The sequence below is a fragment of the Canis lupus genome, chromosome 18 (assembly GCF_011100685.1).
Source record: "Canis lupus familiaris isolate Mischka breed German Shepherd chromosome 18, alternate assembly UU_Cfam_GSD_1.0, whole genome shotgun sequence".
NCBI lineage: Eukaryota > Metazoa > Chordata > Mammalia > Carnivora > Canidae > Canis > Canis lupus.
The window spans coordinates 42,885,647-42,901,245 of record NC_049239.1 but is presented as its reverse complement, the minus strand read 5'-3'; the positions used below and the strand labels follow the sequence as shown (position 1 = coordinate 42,901,245).

Genomic DNA, 15,599 nt, shown 5'->3' with positions numbered 1-15,599 from the left:
AGTCAAGTATAAAGTGTGAGAATAACATATATGTAAAAGCACTATTTCAGATCAAATTGAAAGAAGAGTGTAGAGAATTGAGCTAAGTTACCACATGCTATTGCTGCCTCAGCATCCATTTTATTTGGTCTGCAGGGACTTTAAACTGACACTAGTCCCCTCATGCAAGTGAATGCTCTAGATAACAGTTGGCAGGGTCACAAGCTTGCAATTGAGTTCCTAATAAGACTTCCCTAACAACCCTTGTGATCAGCAGTCTCCCCTACCACCCAGGGCCTACCCCTTGTGCACCTCTTAAAAAGACCCCTGTGGAGCTCACTAAAGCCTTACTCTTTATTATTTTTTTTAAAACATTTTATTTATTTATTCATGAGAGACACAGAGAGAGAGAGAGAGGCAGAGACACAGGCAGAGGGAGAAGCAGGCTCCATGCAGGGAGCCCGATTTGGGACTTGATCCCCCAGGACTCCAGGACCACACCCTGAGCCAAAGGCAGACGCTAAACCGCTGAGCCACCCAGGGATCCCAAGCCTTACTCTTTAAAAAAAAAAAAAAAATTATTTATTTGAGAGAGAGAGCACAAGTAGGGGGAGTGGCAGGGAGAGGGAGAAGCAGGGCTCAATCCCAGGACTCCGAGACACTTAATTGACTAAGCCACCCAGGTGCCCCTAAAGCCTCACTCTTTTGGTTTGAATTGACCAATCCAGCCTTAGCCTGGAAACCTGAAAGCACTCCACACACAGACCCTGATAAAGGCATGTTGTCCCAGGCCCGGTCACTCTCTCTCTCTCTGCACCCTGCCTTGACCTCCCCACGTGGCCCCTAGTGCTTTGTGCTTCTTCCAGGATCTGTTGGAAATAAATAAACATATCTATTTCAGTTTCTCTTGTGGTCTGCTGTTGAACCAAGACTCACCATCTGGCATCCTGTGCTCCACTTAATAAATGTTAATTTAACAAAGTCATAGCAAAGAGATATTGTGAGAGAATATCCTGTGGCTATTCCATATCCCAGCCTTTCCTATGGCTGCAAAGGAAAAGGGAAAGTATTACTAGGTATAATAATGAAAGGAAATCTTTCAAGATGAGGGATCAACACACTTTCAGAAAAATGTCGAAGAATAAGAGTCAAATCAGTTAATCATTTTTTTAAATAAATTTATTTTTTATTGGTGTTCAATTTGCCAATATACAGAATAACACCCAGTGCTCATCCCGTCAAGTGTCCACCTCAGTGCCCACCACCCAGTCATCCCACCCCCCGCCCACCTCCCCTTCTACCACCCCTAGTTCGTTTCCCAGAGTTAGGAGTCTTTCATGTTCTGTCTCCCTTTCTGATATTTCCCACTTACTTTTTCTCCTTTCCCCTTTATTCCCTTTCACTATTCTTTATATTCCCCAAATGAATGAGACCATATAATGTTTGTCCTTCTCCGATTGACTTATTTCACTCAGCATATAAATCAGTTAATCATGATTCACATCTCTGAATAGAAATGCTGTAGGTTTCCCCTACTCCCACCAGTCCTCATTATAAAAAATTTCAAACCTACAAGAAAGTTATGAGAGTATTATAAAGGCACCCATTTGCCCTTTACCTGGATTCACCAAATGCTAACATTTTGTTGTTTGTGCATGATAGATAATTGATAGATTGATCATTTGAAACTAAGTTACAGGAACCCTGACACCTTACCTTGACATACTTCTAGGAGTAAGGGCAATCTCTTAGTATCCTGCACAACCCCGATGTTATCACATTTAGGAAAATGAATGACAGAGACGCCTGGGTGGCTCAAGTCAGTTAAGCGTCTGACTCTTGATTTTGGCTCAGGTCATGATATCAACCTGGATGTGGAGCCTGCTTAAGATTCTCTCTCCATCTCCCTCTGCCCCTCCCCACCTCTAAAAAAAAAAGAAAAGAAAAACAATTCCATAACATCATCTGACATCCAGTGCAAATTATAATTTCCCCAACTGTTCTCAAATATATTTAGCTGTTTGTTTTCTGATCCAGGATAGAATCAAAGTTTACACATTGTACTTGGTAACATCTCTTTAGTTTCTTGTAATCTAGAATAAGTCCTCTACTATTTTGTTTGTCGTGACATGTTTTTCTTGTTTTGCCTGACCTTCCCTGCACATGTAAACACCACAGGGGCAGGGATTTGGGTCCCTTTTGTTCGTTGCTATGTCCTCAGCATTGAGAATGGTGCCTGACACATATTAAGACTTAGTAAATATTTGTTGAATAAATAAATGAGTGAATGAATAAGTGACACAAGTATAATGAATGTCATGCAAGATGATTTAGAGGATGCCAAGGGGACTGAGAAGCTAATCTGTTGTTGTTTGTGTGTAACTCTTACCTCTGTGTTCCAGTTAGACATGTTCTGGGCTTGAGCAACAGGCTCATTTTTACAACTAAAATGGGAAAATATAAAATAATAAGTATTTAAAAATTTTTTTAAACACCCAGTTGAAAAAATTGGCCAAGCAAAAGAGCCATGATAACATGCACCTTAATAATAAGACTACAAGAGACTTGAATTGAGTCCTTTTTTTAAGATTTTATTTATTTATTTGAGAGACAGTGTGCACAAGCAGGGGGAGGGGCAGAGGGAAAAGAAGAAGCAGACTCCCCGCTGAGCAGGGCTGGGGGGCTGGGGCTCCATCCCAGGACCCTGAGATCATGACCTGAACCAAAGGCAGATGCTTAACTGACTGAGCCACCCAGGCACCACTGAATTGAGTCTTTAGCAACAGGATGATGTGACTCTCAAGAAGCTAAATTAGCCTTACATTAATACAAAAAGAACAGAGGCCATAAAGAGAAGATGTATGTTCTGCTCTATGTATTCATTCTTTCATTCAGCAAGTATTTATTGAGTGCCTACTCTATGTCGGTCACTATTTTATAGATTCCTGAAGGTTATATTTTTTAGCCGTACACTAATAGTAGAAAGATAGTTTCACTTTGGAATGAAGGAAGGTAATTGTCACAGAAATAAAACTATTGTGTTATTTGGAAATATTTTAATTGCATTATTGACTTAAAAACTGCTTGTTTGGTCAGCCCGGGTGGCTCAGCAGTTTAGCGCCACCTTCAGTCCAGGGCCTGATCCTGGAGACCTGGAATCGAGTCCCACCTCAGGCTCCTGCATGGAGCCTGCTTCTTCCCCTGCCTCTGCCTCTGTCTCTGCCTCTCTCTCTCTCTCTCTCTCTCTCTCTCTTTTCCTCTGCCTCTGTCTCTGCCTCTCTCTCTCTCTCTCTCTCTCTCTTTGTGTCTCTCATTAATAAACAAATAAAATCTTAAAAAAAAAAACTGCTTGTTTTTGGGACGCCTGGGTGGCTCAGCGGTTGAGCATCTGCCTTAGGCTCAGGGTGTGATCCCAGGATTCAGGATCAAGTCCCACATCAGGCTCCTTGTGGGGAGCCTGCTTCTGCCTCTGCCTGTGTCTCTGCCTCTCTCTCTCTGTGTCTTTCATGAATAAATACAATCTTAAAAAATAAAAATAAATAAAAATTGCTTGTTTTCAGCTCCTCACTCTAATTAGAGAAATACATCTCTGAGGGGAAGTGGCCCACCAATGGGCATGACCATGACAAAGTACAGTAATCATTGTATCTTTTTCCTGAAAGAACTTTCCCATGATTGTTTAGATCAGCCCAAAGAGCCTTTTGTGACACTAAAAGATCACTAAAGGGGAACAAAAGGGACTACGGTGGATCATTTTTTTAAAGGCTGTAAGGGCTGAGTCCTTTTTTTATCTATGAACTTTGTTCTCTTGTCCAACTCCAATTTCCACAGGTTTCTGTTTTCCTTTGCTCTCCAGTCAAAAGGAAAAATACTCACATGATTATTAGAAATACTGGAGCAGTAAATTGTTTGAGGGACTTGAAACACCCTTTTCTCTCTCCCTTCAAAGCCTTAAATGATACTTGCTTCATTGAGGCTTACAGATCATTAAAAACAGGCCTTCCAGGGTGATGTAATACATGATTTAGCTTCCAATAAAAATTTTTAAAAAAGAATAAACAAATAAACTCTACTAATCTTTGAATCTGAAGAATTTTTTCTTTTCTAATTTTAGTGTTTTGGAACATTCTAACACCTTTTTACCACCTGCCAAATACAAAACTCCTGTATCTTCCTTGAGCCAAAAGTAAACCTGGTGTCACCTCTAACAATTATGAATTCCTAACCTGTTTCAGATGTTATTTGTTCACTTTTTTCATTGCAGAGCAGCTCCTGAGTGTCCTGGAAAAACAGAAATAACACAGAAGAACAGTAGTTATATGGACATCAAGAGTACTATTACAAACCTGAATTTTTGGCATCTTTGTGGCTTCAGTTTAGAGTAACTGTAGATTGGCAGAGACCAAGCTGTCTCCAATTTGACCCTTGGTTAAGCTAAAAACTGCATAACAACTAAGGATACCCTACTTCCTGTTACTTACAGGAAAAGAAACATAAAAGGGCCAGACTAACAAAAAAAGGAAATAACATTTATTGTGCGCCTTCAGTGAGGTAGTCATTGTGAAAGGCACTTTTTAAAGTTATAGTTCATACAGTATCACACTTAATCCTCATCATAATCTGCGAGGTGTTACAGTAGTGCCTTGTTAGGTGTGGTTTTGCTTTCCACAGTTTCAGTAACCCACAATCAACAGGGATCCAAAAACAGAGGATCCTCCATCTAACAGATAGTCAGAAGGTCAATAGTAGCCTGACGCTATATCACAATGTCTTTGTTGTTTACCTCACTTCATCGCATTTTCTTATCTTACCATATAGGCATTTTATCATCTCGCATCATGACAAAAAGAAGAGTGAATACAGTACAAGAAGATATTTTGAGAAAGATACCACTTTTACCTAACTTTTGTTACAGTTTATTGTCATAATTGTTCTATTTTATTATTAATTGTTGATCTCTTACTGTCCTAATTTATAAACTTTACCATAGATATGTATATATAGGAAAAGCCATATATAGAAGTTCAATAGTATCCCTGGTTTCAGGCATCCACTGGGGGTCCTGCAGTGTATCCCATGTAGATAAGAGGGGGGCTACTATATTATTCCTGTATAATAGACAGGAAAACTGAGGCTTACAACTAATTTGTTCAAGAACATAGAATAAGTAGTGGAGAAGAAATTCTAAAACTGGTACTATTTAGCTTCAAAGTTATACCCTTTCCACTACCACTTCCTTCCTCCTTCTCTGACCAATCCTTCCCATTGTTCCTTGTTCCTCAGCTTAAATGTTGGAATTTCCCAGATTCCATACTTGGCTAATTACTTTCTCACTACATATAGTTACTGAGCAGTCTTACCTCTTTTTACTTTTCCCACTACATTAGGCAAATGACTTCCAAGTCTATATTTCTAGCCCTAAATACATACATCCAAGGTCCTATCAGGCTTCTACATCTCTACTTATGTGTCTGACAATTACCTCATTTCAACACGTCAGAAAGAGAACTCCTCATCCTCACCCTTGAATCTGCCTCTCCTCCAGGGTTCCCCATATCAGTTCCCAGAGCTATACTCTTTTCATTCTAGTCTCCTTTTCTCTCCCCCTTCCCATGCAGTCAGCTGACAAGTCCCACTGATCGTACCTTCAAAATAGTTCTTGGATCCCTGACCTTTCCCTTTGATTCCCATTATCATTACCCCAGGTCTTACTTGAACATTTACAATCTCACCTATCCATTTTGTTGCTTTGGAGTCAAGTGATTTCTATACAAAGAAAATCTAACTGTGCTGCTGTTCTTCTTTTACTTAAAACCATCTATAGAATGAAGCACATAAGGCTTTTCATGACCTGATCTCTGCCTCCCTCTTCAACCTCATTTCTAGCAACCCCTTGCCTTGAAATTTACTCTTCAGTTTTACTGCACTCAACTGGTAGTTCCCCTCATCTCACATGTTATTTCCCATCAGGATGCCTTTGTTTAGCCTCTGTCTGTAGCACTACTATGCCATCTTTTCACTTGGATAAACCCCCACTCCAGTACTCGTTTCAGGTAGCACCTTCTCTAGAACACCTTCCCTCAGCATCCCTCTATCTCAGCCTACCAAGTGGGCTAAACTTTGTCCTGTGTGTTCTAAACTCCCTGTCATTACGTTTATCAACATGTTTTGAAATCAGTTGTTTGTCTTCTCAGTTAGACTTTAAGTTATTTTGGCACAGAAACCATGCCTTACTGAATTTTGTAATCCTAATGTCTAGCCCAATGTTTGGTACTCTTAATAACTATTGAACTGTAATTGAACAATAACATGCTATCTCTCAAAAATGCCTTCTATACTGGAGATTCAAACCAGACCCTTTTCTAGGTGAATTAAATCTGAAAACAATTAAATCAGTTAAAAAATGAGCAAAGAACTTGAACAGACATTTCTCCTAAGAAAATGTACAAATCACCAGTCAGTCATGAATGAAATGAAAGGATGCAATGAAAAAATGCTTAACATCACTAATTGTTAGGGAAATGCAAACCCAAACTACAATGAGATACCACTTCAAACCCATTCTGATGACTACCATTAACAACAACTATTTTTTTAAGATTTTATTTATTTATTCATGAGAGAGAGAGAGAGAGAGAGAGAGGCAGAGACACAGGCAGAGGGAGAAGCAGGCTCCACGCAGGGAGCCTGACGCAGGACTGATCCCAGGTCTCCAGGACCATGCCCTGGGCTGAAGGTGGCGCTAAACCGCTGAGCCACCAGGGCCGCCCAACAACTATTAACAACAACAACAACAACAGAAAATAATAAGTGTCACCAAGGATGTGGATAAACTGGAACCGAGGATCCCTGGGTGGCTCAATGGTTTAGCACCTGCCTTTGACCCAGGGCATGATCCTGGAGTCCTGGGATCGAGTCCCACGTCAGGCTTCCTGCGTGGAGCCTGCTTCTCCCTCTGCCTGTGTCTCTGCCTCTCTCTCTCTCTCTCTCTCTCTCATGAATAAATAAATAAAATCTTTAAAAAAATAAAAATAAATAAACTAGAACCCTATGTACATTGGAGAATTGTAAAATCATACAGATATTATGGAAGAGAGTATGGTTGTTCCTCAAAAAACTAAAAATAGAATTACCAAGTGATAAGCCAGCAATTCCACTTCTGGGTATATATTCAAAAGAACTAAAAGCAGAGTCTCAGAGAGATACTTGTATATCCATGTTCATAGCAGCTAAAACATGGAAGCAACCAAGTATCTATCAGGGCATCAGTGGATAAGCAAACTGTGGTATATACATACAATGGGATTTTATTCAGCATTAAAACAAAGGAAATTATGACATGCTACAACATGGATGAACCCTGAGGACATCATACTAAGTGAAATAAGCCAATAAACAGAGAAATACTATATAATTCCAATTGTACAAGGTACTTAGAGTAGCCATAATCATGAAGACAGAAAGGAGAATGGTGTTACCAGGATCAAAGTGGGAATGGGAGGTTATTGTTTAATGGGTAAAGAGTTTCAGTTTGGCAAGATGAAAAGAGTTCTGGAGATGGAGGTGGTGAAGGTTGCATGACAATGAGAATGTACCTAATACCACTGAACTGTATGCCTAAAAATGGTTAAGATGGTTAAATTTTTTGTTTTATGTATTTTACTAAAATTAAAAAAACTTGAAAAAAAAGCAAAAACAAGAAAACATAGGGAAAAAATCTAAGGGTTAGTAAGCTTCTTGAAATGGCACCACTCTATCCCAGTACAGACAGTGTCCAACCATGCCTTCATGAGCCTATCTTAGGATCCAGTAATTCCCAAATAGCCAGTCTGGGGTGTGGCAAAGGAATCTATAACTTTAATAAGTACCTCAAGTGATTCTGATGAACAGATAAACTTGGGGAAATTTCTAGACCACATTATTATAAAGGAATGATTGGAGAGCCTTTATTTGGATATTTTTTAAAACAAGACAGATCTTTTTTAAAATTGTGGTAAAACATACATAATAAATTTACCTTTTTAATCACTGATAAATGGATGATTCAGTGACATTAAGTACATTCATAATATTGTGCAACCCTCACCACTATCCATTTCCAGAACATCTTCATCATCCCAAAGTGAAACTCTATATCTATTAAACAATAACCTCTATTTCTCCCTACCACACCCCTAGCCCCTGGTAACTTCTATTCTATTTTCTCTTTATATGAATTGACCTATTCTAGGTACCTCATAAAATTGGAAAGATAATTGATTTTTTTAAATATTTTATTTATTTATTCATGAGAAACACAGAGAGAGAGGCAGAGACACAGGCAGAGGAAGAAGTAGGCTCCATGCAGGGAGCCCGACTTGGGACTCCATCCCAGGTCTCCAGGACCCTGGGCCAAAGGTGGTGCTAAACCACTGAGCCACCCAGGCTGTCCGATAATTGATTTTTAATGAAAGTTTAATTGTTTTCTTGCCTGGAGGCATGAATTTGGGTGAAGGGAGGCAAACATTAATTGGGTACCTTGATATGATGAGCCAAGGTCACATTCAGATTTACTAGATTTATCTCATAAAAATTAATAAGCATCTTTTTGAAAAAAATAAAAAATTTTAAAAAGCATCTTTTTGAAAATCCCTTCTCAATTATATCATTCTGAGCTTGATATTCTGGAGTACCAAGGCCCAGCAGAAAAAAAATAAGGAGATTACTATTAAAAATAGTTCCAAAGTTAAAGAAGAATTAGGACTTTCTAGTGTCTTTTTTTTTTTTCTAGTGTCTTTTTATTAAAGGCTCTACCTCAAGCCATTGCAAATTTGAAATTTCTTTTTTTTTTAAATTTGAAATTTCAAATCATCTTATCAACAAGATTTAATACTTGACTGAGTCCCTTTCGGCTTCTTCTAGATGTCCAATGAAGCAAGGAACTTCTTTAGTGCCCAGCATATTACTCTGGGGAAAATGTCTCTGCATCTTGTCTACTGTGGGACTTCAGATATCTGTGCCCAGGAAAGACTTGCCACTTGGAATATGGAGCAAAGGAAATGATTGTTTTCTCTATATTTCTGAAACTTTTAAGGGCAACTATCTGTAACCTACTCACCACTTTCACTGACTGACAGTATGTCTGACCCATCAGTAATATAGTATGTCAGCACCTAATTATATGTGTTGTGCAAAACTTTGGAACAAATAGTACTACCTGTTGTTTACTTAAACCTTGCATTATAATACTGGTTTTTTTTATCTATTATTCCCCTGAGGTTGGACTACTGTGTTGTGTATATATATATATTTTAAAGATTTTATTTATTTATTCATAAGAGACAGAGAGAGAGAGAGAGGCAGAAACACAGGCAGAGGGAGAAGCAGGCTCCATGCAGGGAGCCTGATGTGGGACTCAATCCCAGGTCTCTAGGATCATGCCCTGGGCCAAAGACAGCACTAAACTGCTGAGCCACCCAGGCTGCCCTGTGCTGTATATATTTATCTAGGATATCTTTCTACTCATTACTATTCTCCATTAAAAGAAAAAAGTCTTCTCACTTCTATTTTTCAAACCTCTGAGGGCTCTTCTGATAACTTAAATCTATCATTGTTTGAAGCTGACTCCTGGAGTCTATGCCATTCTGTGTCACAGATCTACTTTGTAACTTTGAGCAAATTATCTTAAACAGCTCTTCACACTATTGTTCATTAAGCATTAAAACCAGGATAATAATACCATCTCTAGAAAAAAGAATTAGTGAATCAGTGGGTCTGTTTCCTTACTTATATCTGGATGGGAAAATGCCTTCTTACTTTTCCTTCTGAATTCTCCCTTTTGGGCCCTGGCCCAAATGAAGAATTGCTCTTCCTGGCAGCATCTATTGTTGCCAAGAGGAACTTTACCACACTGCCTTTGAAGTGGTGGAGCAAAGCTTTTACCGGGGTGCTTGGAGGATCTGGCTCCCTGGAGAATCCCCACCCACACCCTCTTTGGGAGGTTCTTTTCCTAAAGTTGTATTCAGACTTACATCAATGTGCAAAGGAGACATCCTTCCTATGAAAAGCTTGCTTTTCCTTCCACAGCTGGGGGGAAAGTGGTGAAGGGGAAGTGGGAACTGGGTATAATATTGGCAAATGTTTTGAACACTTCAGATAAAAATGTCTGATAAGTACAGTCTTGTTTTTATTGCTTTATACTGCTCATTGGAGAATGTGTTTTCTTTGGTCACCTGCCAATGAAAAAGATTAGCCTTTTCCTGAATCTAGGATTGTTTCTTTAACTAGTTATGTTGGTAGAACAAGAGAGACAAATGCTGCTGACATTAACAAATCAAGATCGGAGCATGGTCATGCTCATTTCTGCTCACTGCCCTTTCCAGTTCATTGACAGCTGCTGCAACCAATGTGAACAGTGGTTTGGGTGGAGCTCTCTCTCTGCTCACCTCTCCCAAGCTGGAGTATTTATTTTCTTTCTTTCTTTCTTTCTTTCTTTCTTTCTTTCTTTCTTTCTTTCTTTCTTTCTTTCTTTCTTTCTTTCTTTCTTTCTTTCTTCTTTCTTCTTTCTTCTTTCTTCTTTCTTCTTCTTTCAGCTGGAGTATTTTCAGTTTAGTTCCTTTGCTGTGATGTCCAAGGTTCTAAAGGAGTTGCCCCACTCCCCCATTTGTTCCTGATTTATGGCATCCAGTAGGAAATGGTTTTCATTTAAATGCCTCTTCTGTAACACAAGAGTCGATCTTTAGATTTCACACCTTGTAACTTCTAGTTTCTATTTTAGTCCAAGCTTCATTTTCTTTGAGACAAACTGAAGTGTTGTATGTTTGCTTCTTTTGCCATCTCTCAAGTAAATTTGTTCTCAATTTTGTTCCTGGCTTACAGCAAAAAAACACTAGCATAACATTGCTGTATCAGAAGCCAGTTGAGCTAAATGCATATACTTTGATCTTTGCCTTGATGTGTTTGTGTTGATCTAGGGTGTATCTTTTGGCTCTGTGCATTCTGAATTAAAGTTAAAGCCCTTAACCCTTAATTAGGTCATTTCCATCTCTTCAAACAAAAAGGAAACTAACTTCTATCACAGGGTGAAGGACTGAGGTCACACATGAGGGCGAATTTATTAGAGATGATGTTACTTAATGTCAGACTGGGTTCCTAAGCACTATAACAGAATACCCTTCTCTGAAGTTCTTTGTCTCGGTTTTAGTAGAATAGAGTCTGGTTATGAGGAATGGATTATGTACAGATCTATTGAAGGCATGATAGACAAGTTATCTCTTAAAGTCTCTTACTCCTTAGAACAAATACATTTATTTTGTTCTGAGGTAATTTTAACACTGATTTAATTGGGAGAATTAAATGAGCCTGAAGCCAGTTTACAGAGGAGAGCCCTGTAGATAGTATTTTTTATTTGGTTTGCCAGCCGCTAATTCCAACTCACTTATGGTGAGTTTTAAGTATAGATAGTTCTAAGATGTGGTCAGTTTCCATGACTGCTAAATAAAATGTGAACTTCTCATGTTCCTTGAAGACTACTTGTGGGAGGTCTTGATTTGGGTCTTTGCAGCTTGTGAGGAGTGCATCATGGTTTAATACATCTCATTTGAACCCTGCAAAGATGGTGGTATTCATCTTAGAAAAGATAAAAATGTGTGTACCTACCTATGCGGTGTTCTATGCCACCTTAAGCCATTTACTTGTGAAACAGTAACCTTTAGGACAATAGTCTAAGGTCACTTCAGTTCTCCCCATTAGTCAATTCTTATCTCTTTACACCTTCTTTTGCTTTTTTGCTGTTAGAAGGAGTAAAGTGGCTGGCAGAGGTAGAACAACCTTTATGAACATTTCTCTAGCAGAGCACCATGATCCTAGAAAGTAGGAACCAGAAGACATACATAGGGTCTAGGAATCCTCAGAGTAATATTACTTGACAACTAAGATGTTTACATGAAGAAACTGCAATCCCTGTGACCTAAATTAAGCTACTTAATTGCTTATGTCATCATTTCTCTGCTTGTAAAAGGGAAATAGCAATACCAGTCACTATCTTCCTCTGGAGTTTGGGAGAAACTTAATGAGATAATGAACTTAATTCTACTCTTACAAGGGAATATATTGTTGACTTTTAGAAGAGTGAACTATTTGGGGGTCCCTAAGGGACCTGACAATCTATTGCCTCTTCCCACACTCAAATAGAACTATTGTAAAAAGCTAATACGCTGCCAAAAAGTAAGCCATTTATTCTGTGGATAGATCAAGTCCAGTGTGAAGGGGGAAAAAAGGGATTTTGATCTCTTCTTTGGAAGAACTATCACTGTTAGGCACAAAAATGTCCTTTTTTTCTTTCTTTCTTTTTGTAAAATCAGAACAGAGGTGTAATTGTGTTTGATAGTTCACTTCGGGAGAATGTTAGGTTCAAACTCAGACACATTAAGTCAGATGATATACTTTTAAAAAGTCTCTAGAACATGCATTCTCAATGGTAGCAATATTGCCCCCAGAGGGGGCAATTTACTCTCTTTGAGAGTAAAATTCATGAGGGGTAGACAGTTGGAAAAAATGCCTATGAAAGCTAAAAGAGGGGGAGTGGGAGCAGGGGGAAGGCAAAATGTAGGGGAAAAAAAGGTTGAGAAATACTGCTATAGTCAATTATTCTTCCAGACATGTTTGTCCCTAAACATAGGTGAACCAGAGATTGTCAGGTTGAATGCAGATTGCTATTGATTCCTTCAGTCCAACAGCAATGGAATTCATACAAAACTTGAAAGAGATGAAATTTATACCCTAAGGGATAATGATCTCAGACAAACAACTCAAACATAAAATCTACCTGTTAGAACCAATACTTTGTACTTAAATAAATGTGGTTAAATCTTTAGGGTAAGATATTCCTTTTTTCTCCTGCTTCTTTAGCCTTACAGAAAGGCACATCAAGGGTAGGAATGATCTTCAAAGTACTTCACTGAAAAAGCCAGATTGGGAGAAAGGAGAGGGTGTGGACCCCACAGGCAGGAGGAAATAATTATCTAAACAGTAATATAAAGTGCAAAGCAGTGAAGATAAGCAATGCAATGGGAATTGGCATTTAAGTATTTAAGAAATTTTAAGTTTGATGTTGCTGTATTTATATAACTGAAATATTTTTCCCTCCATCCCCTCATATGTCATATATTTCTTTCATACCTTTTGAATGGATGGGACAACCCAAAATTGACTTGATATGTGCTATGTAATTTGAAAGAGGTCCTGTGTTCCATTAGGCTTAGCAGTCCTGAAACAATAGAATGGCCATTTAAAAATATATATATTCTCTTGCATCCTCTGACTCCTCTTTGCTTAATCATCCTATTCTTTAATAGATATAACCATGACTTAGGGGGAAAAGAAACAGTGATTCTTCCTCCCTGCTTACCCATTTCCCAGTAACACTCTGGACAACAAGCAAGTAGTCTTTGTCTAAGCCAAGCATTGCTAAGCATTAGTTGCTCTGGCATTTAATTGCCTTACAGAAATCTACCCCAATCCCCTGTTTGTTGATTTCTTAAGATCACAGAAGAAAATGAAATGAGCTAGAGAGAAGCCTTCAAGCCCCCTGACACACATGGGGCCCAATCATCTCCACTCCCACCCCAATTCCAAAATCTAACATATTGCTCCTTTCATGGTTCCTCGGATCCCTGCCCTTCAACTTCTCTTTGTTACCCTCTGGGTGGGTGTAACCAAACCTCAGTCATACATACGGTGGCCCCAGCAGCTGGGCTTCTCTCTACACCATCACATTGCAGACATTCTTTTCACATCATTTTGTCCTCTCTGCTGCATTCCCTCTATTTGGCATCATTCCCTCTGTGCAAACTTCTGTTTCAAGGGACAGGAGTTTGCCAGGGAGATGCTGGCAGAGAGGGTCCAGTTCTCTCCTTTCTATCTGAAGAGCCCAGTGTCACTCATTAGCATATGAGAAGAATGGTTGTAAATAAACATCAAATGAGGTTAACGAGCTGCAGCTCATCAATATTAATGAAGTCCACCTCACAGCCTCGGAGGGAGGTACTGATGGCTCTAATCACAAGAGGGGTTTCCTAAGGCCCTCCATTACAGGGCAAGAAGGGTTAGATTCAGTCTGTTGGAATGTTTGTCATTTTATAACCCTAGGAATGCCACAGAGAAAGGCTGTCTGATACCAGATCTGTGCTTGCAAGGCCCCTCTTATGTTCAGATTACATCTGTTTGTCTCAACAGGTGGAAGCCTAGAGGAAGGAGGCTGTATCTGCTAAGCCAGACTCGGGTAGGAAAGCCCCAGGCCAATCTTCAGTTCCCAAGTCCAAAGTGAGGGCCCCAGAGTACTTGGACTTGATGTCTCATTGCCCTTTCATCAGTAACCCCTAGAACTCAAACTCTTGTTGCCAGTGCATGAGGAAAGGTCTGGAGACCTTCTAAGCCCAGCCTCATAAAGAGATGAAAAACTCCCATTTTGTATAGCTCATGTGCCAACTGCCAGTCAGGTCCCTCCACAGAGCCATGTTGAGTGCCTATTTTTAGAAGATTCAAAGAGTATAAGTACAGCTGTCATCCATTGAGCACTTACTGTGTCCCAGGCTGCACTAAACATTTCTGATACGTTGTATAATCTTCGAACTAATCCCATGAGTGTGAATCCATTTCATAGGTGAAGAAGTTGAAACTCCTTGATTTTATGTAACATGTCTTAGATCATAATGGTAGCAAGTGACAGGCCTCAATCTGACAGCAGGGCCTATGCTCTTCATCATTGCATTCTGTGCCATCTCAGACTCATGCAAAATGTGTGAGCTTTTGTGCTCTTCCTTCTTTTTTGTAAGATGTGTGCCCTTTCTTCTCCAGTTCAAGAGACCAAACACAAAGTGGTTCTCTGAAAGTAGAATCAGAGAATTTTAGAATTAATTTTTCAAAAATCAAAGTACCTCTTTGAAATTATTTTTCGAAAGGAAACTTTCACTAGATGTGTTTTCCTTTGTATATAAATTTGGGGTCAGTGGGATATGTGCTTTGAAAAGTGTGTGTGTGTGTGTGTGTGTGCGCGTGCGTTTGTGTGTGGTGGGGGGGGTGTTCGTTGGTTGGTTGGTTGGTTGGTTAGCAGTGATACCAATTATCCACCTCATCAGGCCAGTTCCTTTTATGATTAAGCACACACCTTGCATGAGGTCAGTGACTGTAACACAAAGAAGCGCCTGGCTCTTATGGTTGACTTGAGCCTGTGATCCTAGCCTCAATCAGTTTCAGCAACTGAACTGTGGCTTACTACTTAAAGTTCATTCTATCCACTTCTTTATCTATGATTTCACTGGAGGCAGAAGGAGAACCTGATGGTTCACCCAAATTGTTGTTGTCACAGAAGTTACACTTGATTGTTTATTTAAAGAACAACTCCTAGTGAAAGGATCAGAGAGTGAAACAGCCACTATCTTTCTTCTCCTTTCCTCCCTGAAAACTCAGGGACCATACTTGGTAATTTTTACATAGGCTAAACGCCCAGGAATGTTTCCACAGAATGGCACCCAAAGGCCACCCATGCAGGAGCCCTTCCTGCCACCAAGGTAACCAAGACTGGGAAGCAATTGAAACTGGGCCTTCCTTTCCCAGGCCTGTGGCTGTCAACTTGGCTCAGA

The 15,599-nt window shown here is 39.5% G+C and overlaps 1 long non-coding RNA gene and 1 other non-coding gene across 2 annotated transcripts in view; one reads left to right on the top strand and one right to left on the bottom strand.

The window, feature by feature from the left end:
* Window positions 1–15,599, top strand: part of C18H11orf49 — a 195,808-nt gene that overhangs the window by 130,202 nt on the left and 50,007 nt on the right. The gene's annotated exons all lie outside the window — the stretch shown is intronic.
* Window positions 1,373–14,836, bottom strand: LOC111090968. Its single transcript, XR_005373454.1, has 4 exons — window positions 14,540–14,836; window positions 13,138–13,225; window positions 4,206–4,260; window positions 1,373–2,423 (listed from the first exon to the last, which is right to left on the bottom strand). It is a non-coding gene; the product is annotated as an uncharacterized LOC111090968 (long non-coding RNA).